This window comes from Tachypleus tridentatus, chromosome 7, assembly GCF_004210375.1.
Source record: "Tachypleus tridentatus isolate NWPU-2018 chromosome 7, ASM421037v1, whole genome shotgun sequence".
NCBI classification, from domain to species: Eukaryota; Metazoa; Arthropoda; class Merostomata; order Xiphosura; family Limulidae; genus Tachypleus; species Tachypleus tridentatus.
Genome location: NC_134831.1, coordinates 158,292,761 through 158,309,090, shown reverse-complemented (window position 1 = coordinate 158,309,090; position 16,330 = coordinate 158,292,761).

Here is a 16,330-nt window from a genome sequence, read left to right as displayed (position 1 = left end):
AAAAAACATACGAAGAACATTTATTTAAAAATATGTTATTTTGCATAATAAAGCCCTGTTATGTTTACTGATAATCTGAATAATTTTGTGAATATGTGCTTACTAGTTTAAAAGTTATAGCATCAGAACTGTAACAAAAATAAAGTCATTACAAGGTCGTTCCCAGAGATTGAGCCCGTGATTAAAGAGTTATAATTATCACTATATAATGAATATAATTTGTTTCAGTTTGATATACATTAGTTTTATAATACATGTTGTAATGAAATTTATATTACTATAAAGTATTATTCTGATATACCTGTTTGTTTGTTTTTGTCTTTTCGTTGGGTTACTTCTAGCTAAACTTCTCCCTGAAAAATCTCGAACACAACCAATACCAAATAGTTTTAACAGAGACAAAGAATGGACTCATTACAGATCTGTTGAATATTAGAAGTCACTTTTTAAATATTTTAAAACTACAACTTTATCAAAGCCTTTAGGAATTACTCTCCTTTATTAATATTAATTCCCTACATATATTACATACATATAAATAAACGATATTGCAAATTCTAAGGTCTGCAATATTTCTTTAGGTTATGACATTTAATAAATTAAGAATATTTTATACGACAAACAAAATACGACAAGACTAGTGACGTGATTTTTAAGAGATATTCAGAACTTTCATATCTAGTAACGATATCCAAATATAGCGTCATGCCGGACAACCCATCGAAAAACAGCAGTTCTACTACTCCAATCTCACCAGGGACGGCACGTTGAGAGAGACGTTGCTTTTGCAGCTGAACAATTCTGCCACGTTCAAACTCTGTCAACTTTTTAGCCTTTGTCATGTCTTTTACCCAATTTAACACAGGAAATGTCAGTGGGAGATGTTGACAACGCTAATGCTTGAACACAAATGACTAAACTTCGTTACGTTTTTACCGATAAACGCTTCGTTTCAGTATGGTCTTAAACTTTTGACCAGCTAGTATTTAGGGTAATTTTATAGTATTCACATTTTCCCTATTAAATGCTGAAAAAGTTTTTTATTTTATTTTCCCTTTTCTTATTTTCATCTTTCGAAGCTCTACTCAAATAAGTGATTGAGCCTAACAACGCAAAACGCATTTTTTTATGTTCATTAGCCTTTAGATTTTGGCCAGCAGTGTATGGTTAAATAATACTTTTTAAATGAGTAGAAAATTTAATTAAACATTTAACATAACGTATATTTTTCATTAGTAAAATTCTATAATAAGATGCTTTAAAAACAGTTTTACTCATCTCTAAAGTAGTAACTACAGGATGACCATAGCAACAGATATAGCCAAATGTATCAACCACTACATGTGTGATGATTCTCGCTACCAGGCTATGTTGTACACTCCAGTACGTCACTACTATTTCGAAACTAAAAGATTAAAGTGTTTGTAATTATATCATTCAAGTAGACGAGAACGATGTTCCAGGATATACTGGAGAGATCACATTAAAGTAATACACAAGATGTACCAAACAACAATCTAATCTAAACGATATCACAAAACGGTTGCCATAGTCTATTATATTACAGTAAACGAAATATTCTCTCCATTTGCTTCGTTAATTTGCATTTGTTAATATTCATTCTTATGTTGAAAAACATTTCCATACATGTAGAACATTCAAAATATAATAAATCCTTAACAAAGGGAAGATATCCTTCTTTCTTATTTCAACCAACACTCTGATAATTTATGCAAAACCTTGACTGATGACCAGGAACTAATACTTAGTTTTATCGTTCCTTGTTTCTTGAAGAACAGAGTCAATTCTAAATGTTGAGGTTACATTTTGAGTATCATTCTTATGAGATATTTTATTTGTTTGGCCTAGGTTATACAGTATCGTGTAGATATTATACTGATCGTCTATGAACATGCAATATTTGACATAAATCAACAGTAATACTTCTACCGTTGCGGTCCTTATAAGAATATGTATTATTTATTTATTTTCACATGTTGCAATGTCCAATCTAGACTTAGCTCGAAGCTTATTATTTCTTGTGTTTGTGGCCATTAATGGCACTTACGTTTTTTTAGGTCCACGGGAACACATTCAACAATTAACTCCTCAGGATCTATTGCAGAGTTTAGGTCTATGTGCTATGCCTACCAGAACGTTGTTAGCCACTTCACTTTCAGGGATCTTGGTTAGGTCTCCACGTTAATTATTTCATTAGGTGGATTATTTTGTATTACTTGACAATATATTGCCAATTTAAATCTTTATAATGATAAAAAAATAACTTCAATAAACTTTACTCTCATTCGTATTCGTAACGGTCTAAATTGAACACCCCTTTACAAACAGATGTGAACAACAAAAACATAATTTTAACGATAAAAACACATAGAAATAAATTTAGTAATGTTACTAAAATTACAGATATTTATGACAAAATATATGTCCATATCAATATCAAACGACAAGCAGAAATAATTATGCCCTTCAATAATTACCTCGTGAATATCTATTTTTTGTAAAATTTGTCGCAGTATATTTATTCGCAGACAAAGTAACGAGAGTACAGTCTCATGAGATAATAAATGTACATGATTTTATACTAAATTAAGAGTATATATACGTCACTGCTAGGAAATGTTGTGTCAGTTTTATTATACCACGTTCATAAAAAAATAGAATTTTGCTATCTCATATGTTAATCTATAGGCATAGTTTCATAAACGGGTCCGGCATGACAAGGTGGTTAAGACACTTGACTCATAATCCGTGGGCCGCAGGCTCGAATTACCGTCAAACCTAACATGCTCGCCCTTTCAGCAATGGGGGGGTTTTCTAATGTTGTAGTCAATCTCACTATTCATAATTAAGAGAGTAATCTAATAGGTGACGGTGAGTGGTAATTACTAGCTGTTTTTCTTCTAGTCTTACACTGCTAAATTCTAGACGGCTCGCGCAGATAATCTTTGTGAAGCTTCGTGCGAAATTCGAAACAAACAAATTGAAAGGCGAATATAGACCTACATAATTATAAGACTTCACCAGTGAATATATTTTTACATTCTGAAATTACTGAACTCAATCATCTTTGACTTACTCATATTTATATACAGGATTTTCTTTCTGCATACAACAAGAAGCTTCTGGAATCTTAACGTTCACAACCTTTTACGACTTTGCTTTATGCGATCTCTAGCAAATAATAAATTTTAAAAAAATGACACTATAGCCTGCACTAAAACATTTCCTTAATAGTTTAGGACTAGCAATTTCTTGCATGACTGAATATTTGTAAGCACAAAGAAAGAAAGAGGAACGTATGTTTGGTATAAAACAGTGAAAAAATATTAAGGTATTACACTCATATTTCTATTTTCTGTTTTGTCGACAGGTTCAAAAATATTTTAACTTCCATTAGACCTCAGAAGCTGGGATGTTATATCTATGAACATTACTTAGTGGGGTTTCTAAAAGGTAATTAATAACTTACTACTTGGAGTTATCAAGAATTGTGTTGTACATTCCATTGCTCTCGGGAAACAGACACTTCAAGTTATTAGTTCGAACTCAATTTATTTAGTAAGACTGCATTTGCACAACAAATATTATAGTGTCAACCAATATGTGCGCTCGCGTTGTAACCGAGTAAAACAATCAGCCGCTGCAACCAATGTAGAACGAAAAACTAATAATTTATTGAACTTTTACAACCAAAGAAATCAAAAAAGGAAATCTTTAAACAATTCGAGCACAGTTAGCCCTCATGTAGCTTTGCACGAAATTCAAAAACAAACAAACAGTTCGAATATAAAAGTTATTTACCAAAAACTTAGTTATCAAATACGTGTCTGACCAGAACTTCATATCAACTGTAATGAACAACAGAACCTAAATATAAAAAGAATAGTAATAATTTTAATAAATAATGGTTTGTTTTGAATTTCGCGCAAAGTTACATGAGAGCTATCTGTGCTAGCCGTCCCTAATTTAGCAGTGTGAGACCAGATGGAAGGCAGTTAGTCATCACCACCTACTACCAGCCCTTGAGCTACTCTTTTACTAACGAACAGTGGGATTGACATTCACGTTATAACGCCCTTACCGCTGAAAGGGCTAGCATGTTTGGTATAAAGGGGATTCGAACCCGCGACTCTCGGATTACGAATTTAGTGCCTTTACCATCTGGCCATGCCTGAACTAATGATAAATAATGAAACCAGGAGTAAAATATCGAAGAGGAAAACCTAATTAAAAAAAACTTTACAATATTGTGAGTTTAGACAATTTCAAAATTAACACGATATGGAGTAACGATCAACAGTAATATGCTTTAACTATATCTCGTGAATTAACTCGTTTACATTTAAGGCAGGATTCTTATTTTGGTAGTTAGATCACGATATTTTATCTCATATGAACATTTAACTTACGTAACGTTTCAAAATATTAAGATATGTAAGAAGAACCTTGTGGCAGTTTCATAATAAGTACACACGCATATACATATGCTGCATATTTTCAAATACACATGCACAGTAACATATCTAAACTATAAAAAAGAGGAGCATTGTTAATTATATTTATATACCCAGATACTAAGAAATATAAACTAAATAAGCAAAGATATATTTTCAATTGAAACTTCATAAAAACCCAATTGGTTGTAGCGACTCCTGGATTTGAGTGAAAACGTATCCTCTGAATCCATTTAAGTTTTAGATGAAATTTCTACGTTAATGTAAACATAACCTTCACTTTGTCTACTTACAGATGTGCTGTCATTGTACATTATACTTGTTTATATTTATAAATTTAATAGTGTTTTTGAAATTGTTTTTACTGGTAATTATCAATAAATACATATAACTGTACATCGTTTCAGAAAATACAAGAACAACAATCACGCTCCAACGAAGTCCAATGAGAAAACCTAGTTTGCCTCCAAAGTAAAACAGTGAACATGTAGAGATAAACAGATAGAAAACCCATATATTGCGTCCTTTTTTACTATTTATCTCAGGTAATAAGTTAAATAAGGAGTGGTTTCCAATGGTTAGTATAGTATCGAGTGCCAGATAAATCAGAAAACATCCACCAACTGATACCAAGGATCGAACTTACATTCCATTGACTTTTACATACGAATAATACCAGTACTTTCTAGTTTTAACATACGTAGAAAAACAATAATACATATGATAATCTAGATATACTGAAGGAACTCAAACTTTTGTACTCATATCAAAGGAGCCTCAGACTAAAAAGTTTTGGAATCATTTGAATAATAGGTTCGATTCGAATAAATTGTTCCCCGCTGGTACAGCGTTAAGTCCATGAAATTACACCACTAAAATCAGAGGTTCCATTTCACTCGGTATACTCAGCAGATAGCCGGATGCTGCTTTGCTATAAGGAAACTCACACAACTCGAATAAACTACAAGATATAAGATTAAAGGAAGCGTGAATCTAAAAATGAAATTTTGAACAACCTACGAAAGTTAACATGACACCCAAATAACAACCCGTTTATCAAGTAAAGAAGAATTATTTAACTGGTAAACAATGAATATCAAATAGTAAAATGGTATCTAAGAACAGTTAAACTTGGATAGGTGTAAACTGAGTTATTTGTTAACTTTGTTTAATTAGTAAAAATGATCATGAAACGAGTTTAAAAGGTAAAATTTGTAAGGTTTGAGCTCTTGCTTTTCCTAATTTCTTCTTACCATTGCTATAAATACTAGAAAAGTGTCTACTTACAGAGTCCGGGCTTATATCTTTCTTTATTTTGCATAGAAACAGGAGTCCGGGAAACAAATTACAAGTTATATTATTAAGTAAGTTTTAATCGTCACACAACTTATAACAAACCAAACCTAAGAAACACTAGTTCTGCAAGACATATTTATTTATTTATATGTGTTTGTTCAACAAATAGGAAATTGCGTATCGTGTATAGAACAATAATTCATATCAGCTATTTGTCGATATTTGCTGGTGTCTCAGCACAAATATCCCAGATAAAATATTGGATTTACTCAACAATGTATATTAATAATATTTCAGTAAATTATATTCAGAGTTAAACTTTGTAACTGCAGTGTTTATATTACTTACGTTGTTTATTTTTTAGATGTATGTAAATATAAAACGTATTTACAACTGCATTTGCTATTGCGAAAAAATGAGCTTTCAAACAACTACAGCAAAACATTCTCACGCGAGCAAGAACAAATTGTTTACTAAGAGAACCAACTACTTTTCTCGTCTCTAATATTCAAATGTTTAGAGCAGCTTGTAGAAATAATGAAATTAATGATGTTTATTTTACAACATCTCAGATTGTTTATACACAAATATTTATATCGAAATCATCTGGTATTGTAGGAAATGGCTGGGTTTTGCTGCACTTCAAACTCAAGAACAGTTCATTCACTAATACATATGATGCATAAAATTTAAATAATTGGTTTAGTACAGTTAAAGAAGAAAACACGTTTCAAACATGTTATTGTAGTCTAACAGAAATAAAGCATCAGTCAGAAGGGACTCGTGCAGCCAAACTTTGAGGTCAAAAACACAATCGTATTTCAGCAAGTGTGAGACAACACACAACAGGGAAATCTAATCATACATTACGTTAGCAGAACTCACGCTAGCTAGTTACACTAAACATAAAATGTTCAAGACTGAGAGATAACACAAGATCACTTTAATGTCTCTAAACTTAACCAACTTGATATCAGGGAAAATGATTTTATTTGAAGAACAGCCTCAACGTTCTACACTAACAAACAATATTAATCACTTATGACTTCAAGAAAACTGAGGAAGAATTTGTTTTGTATAGGAGGTAAAGGAAAGAAGAATGGATATCATTATAGAACTGAAACATAATAGTGGAAATAAAATGCATTAGTTAATAATCAGTGGAACACAGGATAGAAGAGTAAAGGTATTTTCTCAATTGTCAACTGTTAGCCTAATGTAATTAGAATGTTACGCTTTCACCACCAAGATATTCCAAAGTGGGTAACGAAACAAAAACAATTTTCATTCATTCAATGAAGTAGGATATGAAGATCATACTGTATACAGTAAGGTCAAGAAAGTATCAATGTATCACTAGTTCTCTTGGACCTAACAGCATGTTACGTATTGTAATAATATCCTTGAAGAGTCTCCGATTTATTTTGTAATGATTTCATATAGTTGGAAATTTTAATTTTAATTTAAACGCTAACTGTTTGTCGATGTATATAAATTTGTGATTTTGTGTTGATACATCGGTACACTTCACTGGACGGGAATGTAAACTAGCTTTATTCTTATATGGTCTCAAATAAACTTCTTACTGCTGAAGTTATATAATGTCTTCCTTGAATTACTAACGTCTCAAGTTAATTCTCTGAAGTTGAACAGTCCGTAATCTTCGAAATATATAAACGTTCCTGGTCAAATATCTGCAGTTTTCCGATTAATAATCGTTTATCATCATTATAGCTTCCGAGACTTATTGTACACTGACTGCGGAGATACAACAAAATTATAGTGGTTCTCCGCGTGTTGCATTTACTACCTTTAACATTAGAAGAGATTCTCGAAAATTCATCTGGCAACAATACTGATACTTACGTAAACATATACATCATTGGTTCTTACGTTCGAGAATCTTCTACAAATTAAGAAAACAGAAAGAAATTGCGCAATACACCTTGAACAATGTATGTTACATACGTTTCTAAATGTATATTAAACGGAAACATAGATAGATATTAAAATAACATTAAATCCGTTCCAAGCAATAGGCTCAGCATTGACTATTTTATATTGTTTCAAAGACTTAATACTAAATCATTCATACACCTCAGGAGTAAAAAAAAGTCAATTCACATAACATTAAATTAGATTACACACATTTCTAGAATAACAACTTTAAAAGACAAAAAAAGTTTATTTAAAGCAATATTTTAGATATGTTAACTTTACTTGAAAAAGCTACTTTTTATTGGTAAAATGTGATACACAAATAGAAAAATAGCTAATTTGAATATAAAGAAATACTCTAGCTTAAAATACCTCTCAAAAATTGATAAATAACGTAAGTATCAGTTATTAGTTGTTGAAGTAACGTAAGGGTGGGTAGAATATACGTATAATTTTAAAAATAAAAAGTAAAGAATTGGAAATATTATAACCAGAATAGTTATTTCAGCTGAATACTTTTCATTGTTAGATAAATTATATTAAAATAATTTCACAATAATTATTAACTTTTATTCTGATAAGAGAAATATATATTAATGTAATCTTTTTTTAAAATATACATAATTAATTTTTGATTTCACTGGTACTCATCAAGGGTAATAATAATGATATTATGATGTCGTGGGCTGCTGGCACATACACTGGTTCAAATTTATTTTTCAACCTAATCAATACTACGATAAACGTCATTGTTATTTTATTGTTATAATCAAATTTAGATTTCTTTATTTAATCATTTCTATTACTCTTCATTAAGAGAGAAGGCAGCTAATCATCACCACCAACCGCCAACTCTTGGGCTCCTTTTTTACCAATGAATAGTGGGATTGACCGTCACATTATAACGCTTCCACGGCTGAAAGGGCAAGAATGTTTGGTGCGCTGGGGGGCTTGGAACCCGCGACCCTCAGATTACTAGTCGAACGCAATAACTCACCTGATCAGGCCGTGCTGTATATTTTGTCACCACTGTATAATTATGACCAGACATTTAAGGGCTTTGTCGTGTTCTCAGTGAATTTGATGTTATTCATCAATAATTCAACATTGTCTGCTCAGTTTAGAATTGTAGTTGTACACAAATCTTATTTAATTTACTTAATAAGATGGGTTATTTGAGATAAGTAAAAGCATGTTTATATTGTTCTGTCAATTTTGTATAATTTATTTAAATACAGCAATAATATAAAATTCTGATTCGCTAACACCTGTAGTAACACAGTAACAAGTTAACTTATATCTGTCTTAACTTAAATCATTATTGAAGTAGTCATTTGACACCAAATTTAGAAATAAAATATCCAAAGACCGAAATCAAGTACTGGAATCCGGAAACCAAACAGTAAGTTAAACCCTAATTAAAAAAAGGAAAAAAAACACAATATTCCTAAAAATATTTTTCAATATTAATAAGAATATCGAATGATAAACAACAGTACTTCACTAACTATATCTTCATTAGCGTGGTACTTTCTACTAAAGAGTTTCTCACCTTGTAGGGTATTATGTGACACCGCTGGATACAAATTAATCAAGTTTTATTTAAATTTTCTCACTTTTTAAATGTTAGTTTTTATTTGCAGACCTTACACCATTCAGTTGGTTCTCTCCTCATACAAGAAACTGTGGTTTCCGCTCATTTAATCCTAGGTTCTTGTTATATATATTTCTAAACTTTTAAGCAGCTTCAATATATTACGGCCCAGCATGGCCAGATAGTTAGGGTGCTCAACTCATAATCTGAGCGTCGCAGGTTTAAATCCCCGTCACACGAAATACTCTCACCCTTTCACCGTAGCAGCGTTATAAACTGATGCGCAATCCCACTATTTGTTGCTAAAAGAGTAGTCCGAGAGTTGGTGATAGGTGATGATGACTAAATACCTTCCCTCTAGTCTTACATGAAAAATTAGGGACTGCTGATGCAGATAATTCTCGTAAAGCTTTGCGCCAAATTCAAAATACATCTATGAACCAATACATGAAAAACCCATTAATCGAAATAACTTCACAACACGTAGGAGTGATGGGCTGACTGCGATGATATAAGTCTATGAATTTTCAACAGGTTTGTAGACAGAATGGATTCTCGACATTTGTGGTTGACGGAAGGGAGACACATTTTCTAGCTTGTAGATGACCGTCATGTGTGTCAGCATTTACACCTGTTCTGTTATTACTGACAACACACATGATCATCATCATGTTCAGTCATTACTGACACAGTATGCTTTATTTTTACCACTTTGTTGTCGAATGGTTTATTCAGCAATAATGTAAGTTTATTTGAATATAATCTAACTTGTGTTTGAAAATAACTGAGAAACAAAACATTCAAATTTACAATAAAATCTTTATGAGACAGGGTCTTTGTTCAGATATCAATGTAACGGTCACAAATGAATACACAACATCATTCAGGGTTGGACAACAAAAAGCGATTTACTAAATAATAAAAGCATTTAGAATAATTTCAACACCAGAACACACACAATAGTCACGTACTTGTGTAAGATTTGACCCTAATTTTAGTGCAAAATATATTATTTCAAAACATAGAATCGACATTTGTTTGTAATTAAGTACATAGGTTCATCACGAGCATCGAAACCCAGTTTCTAGCTGTGTAAATGTGCAAATATACCACTTAAGGGCACGGAATCAGGAACAAAAAACATGAAAAACGTAATAAAATACATTATACCAATATTCTAAAAATATTTTTTCAATATTAATAACAAAATGCAAAAATGTTGCACCAATAATTTACTAAATGCATCATTAAATAACTATGTAATGATTTTTTCTTTGTTAATTTGGAACTTTCTATTAAATAGTACCTTGGCCAATTCGATATTTTGTAAAAACATTGGGTACAAATTTATTTCTGATCCAAATGCCTTCCACCATACAAATGGTTCTTTTTTCGAACAAAAATCCACAGCTTCGACAAATCTCAGTGGTTATTACTGGCTTTTTAACCAGAAAATTCTAAAATTCTAATGATAAAACGAATTAAAATCAATGAAAATATTCTAACATGCCTTGTATACTTTTAATTTTGTTACTTAAAGTAATATAAAGACCACAATGTTAACATATTTCTGAAAACACATGACACTGTGTTATTGCTTGTCAGTCACTATAGTTGTCAGAAAGTAAACAGCAAGTAATATGAAATACAGACTTGAGTCAAAAGTATAAAAATCAAGCTCATACGATCAAACAAAGTCATAATATATTCAGTAATATGTTTCGAATTAAATTATCTAATATTCATAACTTCATTTATTATTCAAAATAACATCAGTCGTGACTGTGTGATTAACCATTATTTTGTCTTTTCATTATCTTTACTTTTCTAGGAGCTCTGACGTAACGCCGCTGTACCTTTTGATCATTTTGCGACTACAGTTTACATGCGTAAGACTTCCTTAGGGTTAAATTATAATAGCTATTTGGTTTATTGTCTATCTATACTTTAAAAAAAAAAAACATTAATACCTCCACGAAAATTGGATATATCCTGAATTTAGGGATAAGTTAAAGATTGCTGTTAGGTATTCAAATAATCTAAGAGTATGACAAAAAAACTATCCTAGCATGTATGCCATCTTCTCCCAGGACTTTGTTTTTGTTGTTATGATTCCTTCTCAGAGTTCTTGTTCGGTACAGCTTTGTATATAGTCGTTTGCTGTATTAATGTTTCTGCTATTTATGTTAACTGGAAAGTGAGGTTTGAATAATTCCATATTATTTGTTATGTAGACGTCTACTTCGTCATAAAAACGTGTGTTCGGGTCTGGTTCATGAGGTGTTCTGAACTTACTTTTTAAATGTTGTTTGAAGGCTTCAGTTTAGATGTTTTGGCTTATGGTGTTGTGCAAGGCTAGTGGTGGCTATTTTCTTGTTGCGTTGTCTCTTGGTTTGTGAATTCTTTTAAATGTGACCAGATTTGTTTGAGATCTGTTTTTGTCATTTAGTTGGGAGTAGAAGGTGTTCCATTTTACTTCTGTTCGGTCTCCTGCTGGAGCAGCGGTAAGTCTTCGGATTTGCAACATTAAAATCAGGGAACTGAATCCCATCAGTGGACGCAAGTACAATGTAGCTTTGATATAAGCAAAACACAAATACTACTTTGGTTTGTATTTTCTCTTTTGTGTTTATTCTTGTTTTTATTGCTTGATCTCTTGTTTGCATATATTGTCTTTATAGTTGTCTAGGTTTTTAAATAAGAGTTTTGAGATGCAAAAGTGTTTTCCATGAAATCTTTTTTTATTTTGTGTTGATGCAGTTTGTCTGTTTGGCGGCGTCGTGTAGGCACTCCGTGTTTATTTGACAGTTCTTATCTACTTCAGATCATTTCGCGGCTGTTTGATATACTTTAATAGATAGAAGATTATTTGATACTCCTTGCTAATTTGTCTTTTGTTTTGAATTTCGTGCATAGATATATGAGGACTATCTGTACTTGACGTCTCTAACTTAGCAGTGTAAGTTGTTGTTGTTGTTGTTGTTTGGAATTTCGCACAAAGCTACTCGAGGGCTATCTGTGCTAGCCGTCCCTAATTTAGCAGTGTAAGACTAGAGGGAAGGCAGCTAGTCATCACCACCCACCGCCAACTCTTGAGCTACTCTTTTACCAATGAAAAGTGGGATTGACCGTAACATTATAACGCCCTCACAGCTGAGAGGGCGAGCATGTTTGGCGCGACTCGGGCGCGAACCCGCGACCCTCAGATTACGAAACGCATGCCTTCACGCGCTAGGCCGTAGCAGTGTAAGAATAGAGGGAAGCCAATTAGTCATCCATCCACCGCAAACTCTTGAGCTATTATTTTCCCAACGAATTGTGGGATTGACCGTCACCTTATAACTCTTCACTGCTGAAAGTCGATCATTTTTGGTGTGAAGGGGATTCGAACCTGCAACCTAAATATAATGAGTCGAACTCCCTAACCACCTGACTTTGCCGTGTTCAGATTTTTTGTAATTTAATGTTTCTTTTCCGTAAGTTATATTTTTATAGGTGGTAATATCGAAGACATACCAATTTGGAAAATAATTGCTTTAAACATCTTTTCCCATATTAAATTTTACTAGTTTCTGACTCGTATTTTATAAGCTTAAGAAGAGATCATGTATATCACTGCAGCTTTTTGCATACGAATAATGCGTTGATGAAGTATCATTTAATGTGGCTATATTAGTTACTTCGTTAGTTAGTTATCACCATTAGTTTCCATCTAGGAACATAGGGCCGTAATCGCTTGCGGATTCTTCAACAAGTATTTAAGTGAGTAGGTTGTTAGCCCACTGCACCGAGCTGTCCATAATTTAGCAGTGTAAGACTAGAGGGAAGGCAGCTAGTCATCACCACCCACCGCCAACTCTTCGGCTACTCTTTTACCAACGAATAGTAGGATTGACCATCACATTATAACGACCCCACGGGTGAAAGGGCCAGCATGTTTGGCGCGACGGGGATGCGAACCCGCGACTCTCAGATTACGAGACACACGCCTTAACACGCTTGGCCATGCCAGGCCAGCTATATTAGTATTATCAATCAATCAATATTTTTTTTCATTAGTGTTTGTTGTTTTACATCTGAGCTTCTGTTTAAATTTAGTATAAAGATAGAATTTTTATCATGGGAAAAGATGTTATTAAATAAATCTATATTTGTTTAGTTGGTAAACAATAAATCCCTACTAGTGTAAAATACGTTTGTTTGGTTGTGGAGGAAAACATCAACTGTTATACGTTCGTTATTTCTGTTACTTTGCACTTCTGTTATCGACAAGATTGGTTTGTATAATAGGGCTAATTGTATCATGCTTATTGATTCTGTCTTTTCTGATATTTGAACAGCTGTATCCTTTACGTATATTATTTTATACTATAATGTTTCAATTAGTATCAAATTTAAGGGTTAGTTTGTTTAAGTATGTCTTTGATTTTGTATATTTTGAAAGCAAGAACTTCTTGCATGTTCATATGTCGAGCGCTGACTTTTAGAAGACAGTAGATATCTTGTGATTAATGTTATATATGGTATAATTTGTTTTTTTTAGCAATGTTTATTAACATTTCTATAAAATTTTTGTTTTGTGTAAGTTTTGAACAGTCGGGTATGAAGTATGTGAAATGATTTTGATGATGTCAACGAATATCTCTCTTTTTCTTTCCTTTGTGCTAGCCTCTGTTGTTGTACCATTATTTTTTGTGTTTCAGCTTTTGTGTGTTATGGTGATGTTTTTTTGGTATATTGTTAATAGTGTTTGTTGGTTTTGTTATTTGTTGATTTAAAGATGTTATGGTTTGGTTGTTGTTTCGAGTACTTTTGCATATGACGCTTTATCTTCTTTGAGCTAAGAGCACACTAAATATTACGGCTGTTTTTCTTCTTTTATTTTGGTTGACTTTGTGCCTTGAAAGCTTAATAGATTTCATGATCACAGATACGTGAAGCAGAATTTTACACCTTCAATGCACTACGCCATATGATGAATAACATCTAAAGTATTAATTGTGAAGCCTCCAATGGTATAGCGGCTAATCAGCGAACTAATAACATTAGAAGCAAGGTTTCGATACCCGTGGCTTTCACAGCATAAAAACACCATGGTACAGCTTTTCGTTTAATTACAAATGAACAAATATCTCATTTCGAAAACACTTATACGAGACAGATATTTCGAAATTCCAATGTTCAATGAGATAAAAATAGAAAAGACCTAAGGTTTAGATATAATTTCCACTAAGTTTTGAAAGAATATGCTTATAATGAATTCCGTTGTATTAATTAGCAAAAGTAATCCATTACTTTTGAGGAAAAAAATATTAATAAAACGTTATTTTTTGAAGCTTAGTTAATTATTTAAAATTCTTAATAGTGCTTTTATTATTACAGTTGTTTGTTTTAAATTAAGCACAAAGTTACACAACGGGTTCTCCGTGCCATGTCCACAAGGTATAAAAAAATCCGGTTTCTGGCATTGTAATTCCGTTGGCATTCCGCTGTGCTACAAAGGGACTTATTTGTAAGTATATTTTTAGTTGATTTTCAAAAAAAAAATAATAATCTTAAGACTTAGCTTTTAGTTTTTATTAGAAATTTCATCCAAAGAATTTGCATCATTCATAACTGAAAGCTGCATCTATTTTCATCGTTTATCCTCTGACATAATATTTTTATTCATATTTGATTTATAATAATCACTCGGGATTTGGAACCTAATAAAATAGAATATATTTGATATTGTTATGATGTTTGTTCTTGTTTTAAGTAAATAAATGTATGCCTAAAATAATCAAGCATTTTTTACTTCATGTTTGTTTCCTTGACTTGAAAGTTAATTAATATTGACTGTGTAACGGTATCGTTAAGAAACTAATAAACAAATTATTTAATAAGGTTTTTATTTCTCAAAAAAAAGGTTGTAAACTAGTGATGCAATTGTAATCATAACCTTATATTAAAATAATGATTTTTTATTCACAATAAAAAACCCTAGGCGAAAAATAAACTATTATGCATATATACACGTATATATTACACATTCTGTTTTTATTCTTTGAAGAAATGTTATATCACGTGAACAGTTGTGATTCTTTCATATTTTACATCCAGTGGTTAAGGCGCTCGACTCGTAATCTGAGGGTCGCGGGTTCGAATCCTTTTCGCATCAAATGTATTCGCCGTGCAGCAGTGAGGGCATTATAAAATTACGGTCAATCCCACTATTCGTTGGTAAAAGAAAAGCCCAAGAGTTGGTAGCGGGTGGTGATGAATAACTGCCTTTCCTCTAGTCTTACATCGCTAAATTAGGGAAGGCTAGCGCAGATAGCCCTCGTTGAGGTTTGAGCGAAATTAAAAGACAAACAAACAACATTTTACATTTTTTCTTCATTTTTCGCTGTGATTTAAGCACAACCTATTTTAAATATTACACTTTTTACAACTTTCAAGTCTATTTACAAAATTAACATGTACAATTCAAATAAAACATTTTGATATTTCAAGTTTCAGTTCGGTAGTGATGACGTGTTTCTAACAATTGAAAACGGACAAGGTATTCCATTATCACCACCTGACTTTTAAAACAAGCATAAGCTGCAATTCTTATGAGTTATGTAGGTGTTGTCAATGCATTTGAATAAGTTGATGTGGTTTATACAAATACTGATTTTATTTTTATCTTAAAACACCTTGATAATTTGAGGATAAATAGAAATCAATGTAGACCATGATTATTTTGATCAACAGTGACCTGTTTCATAACACAACTGAGGAAAATGAAAAAGCTCGCTTAGACACAAAAATTAATTTAATATGTAAAATATTATATGAAGATTAAGTATGAAAGCCATGTTAATTGGAAATTAATGATGTGTTTTGTTTAAACTAGAAAAATACTTGTTTTAGACTGACATTTTCCATGATAGGACATAAGGAAGTTTAAATGATATTTTATCACATTTTAATGAGATATTGTTTCAGAGTCTAGCGCTCAGACTGTCTAAAATGTCTGATACTTTAAAGTAAAACAACTGAT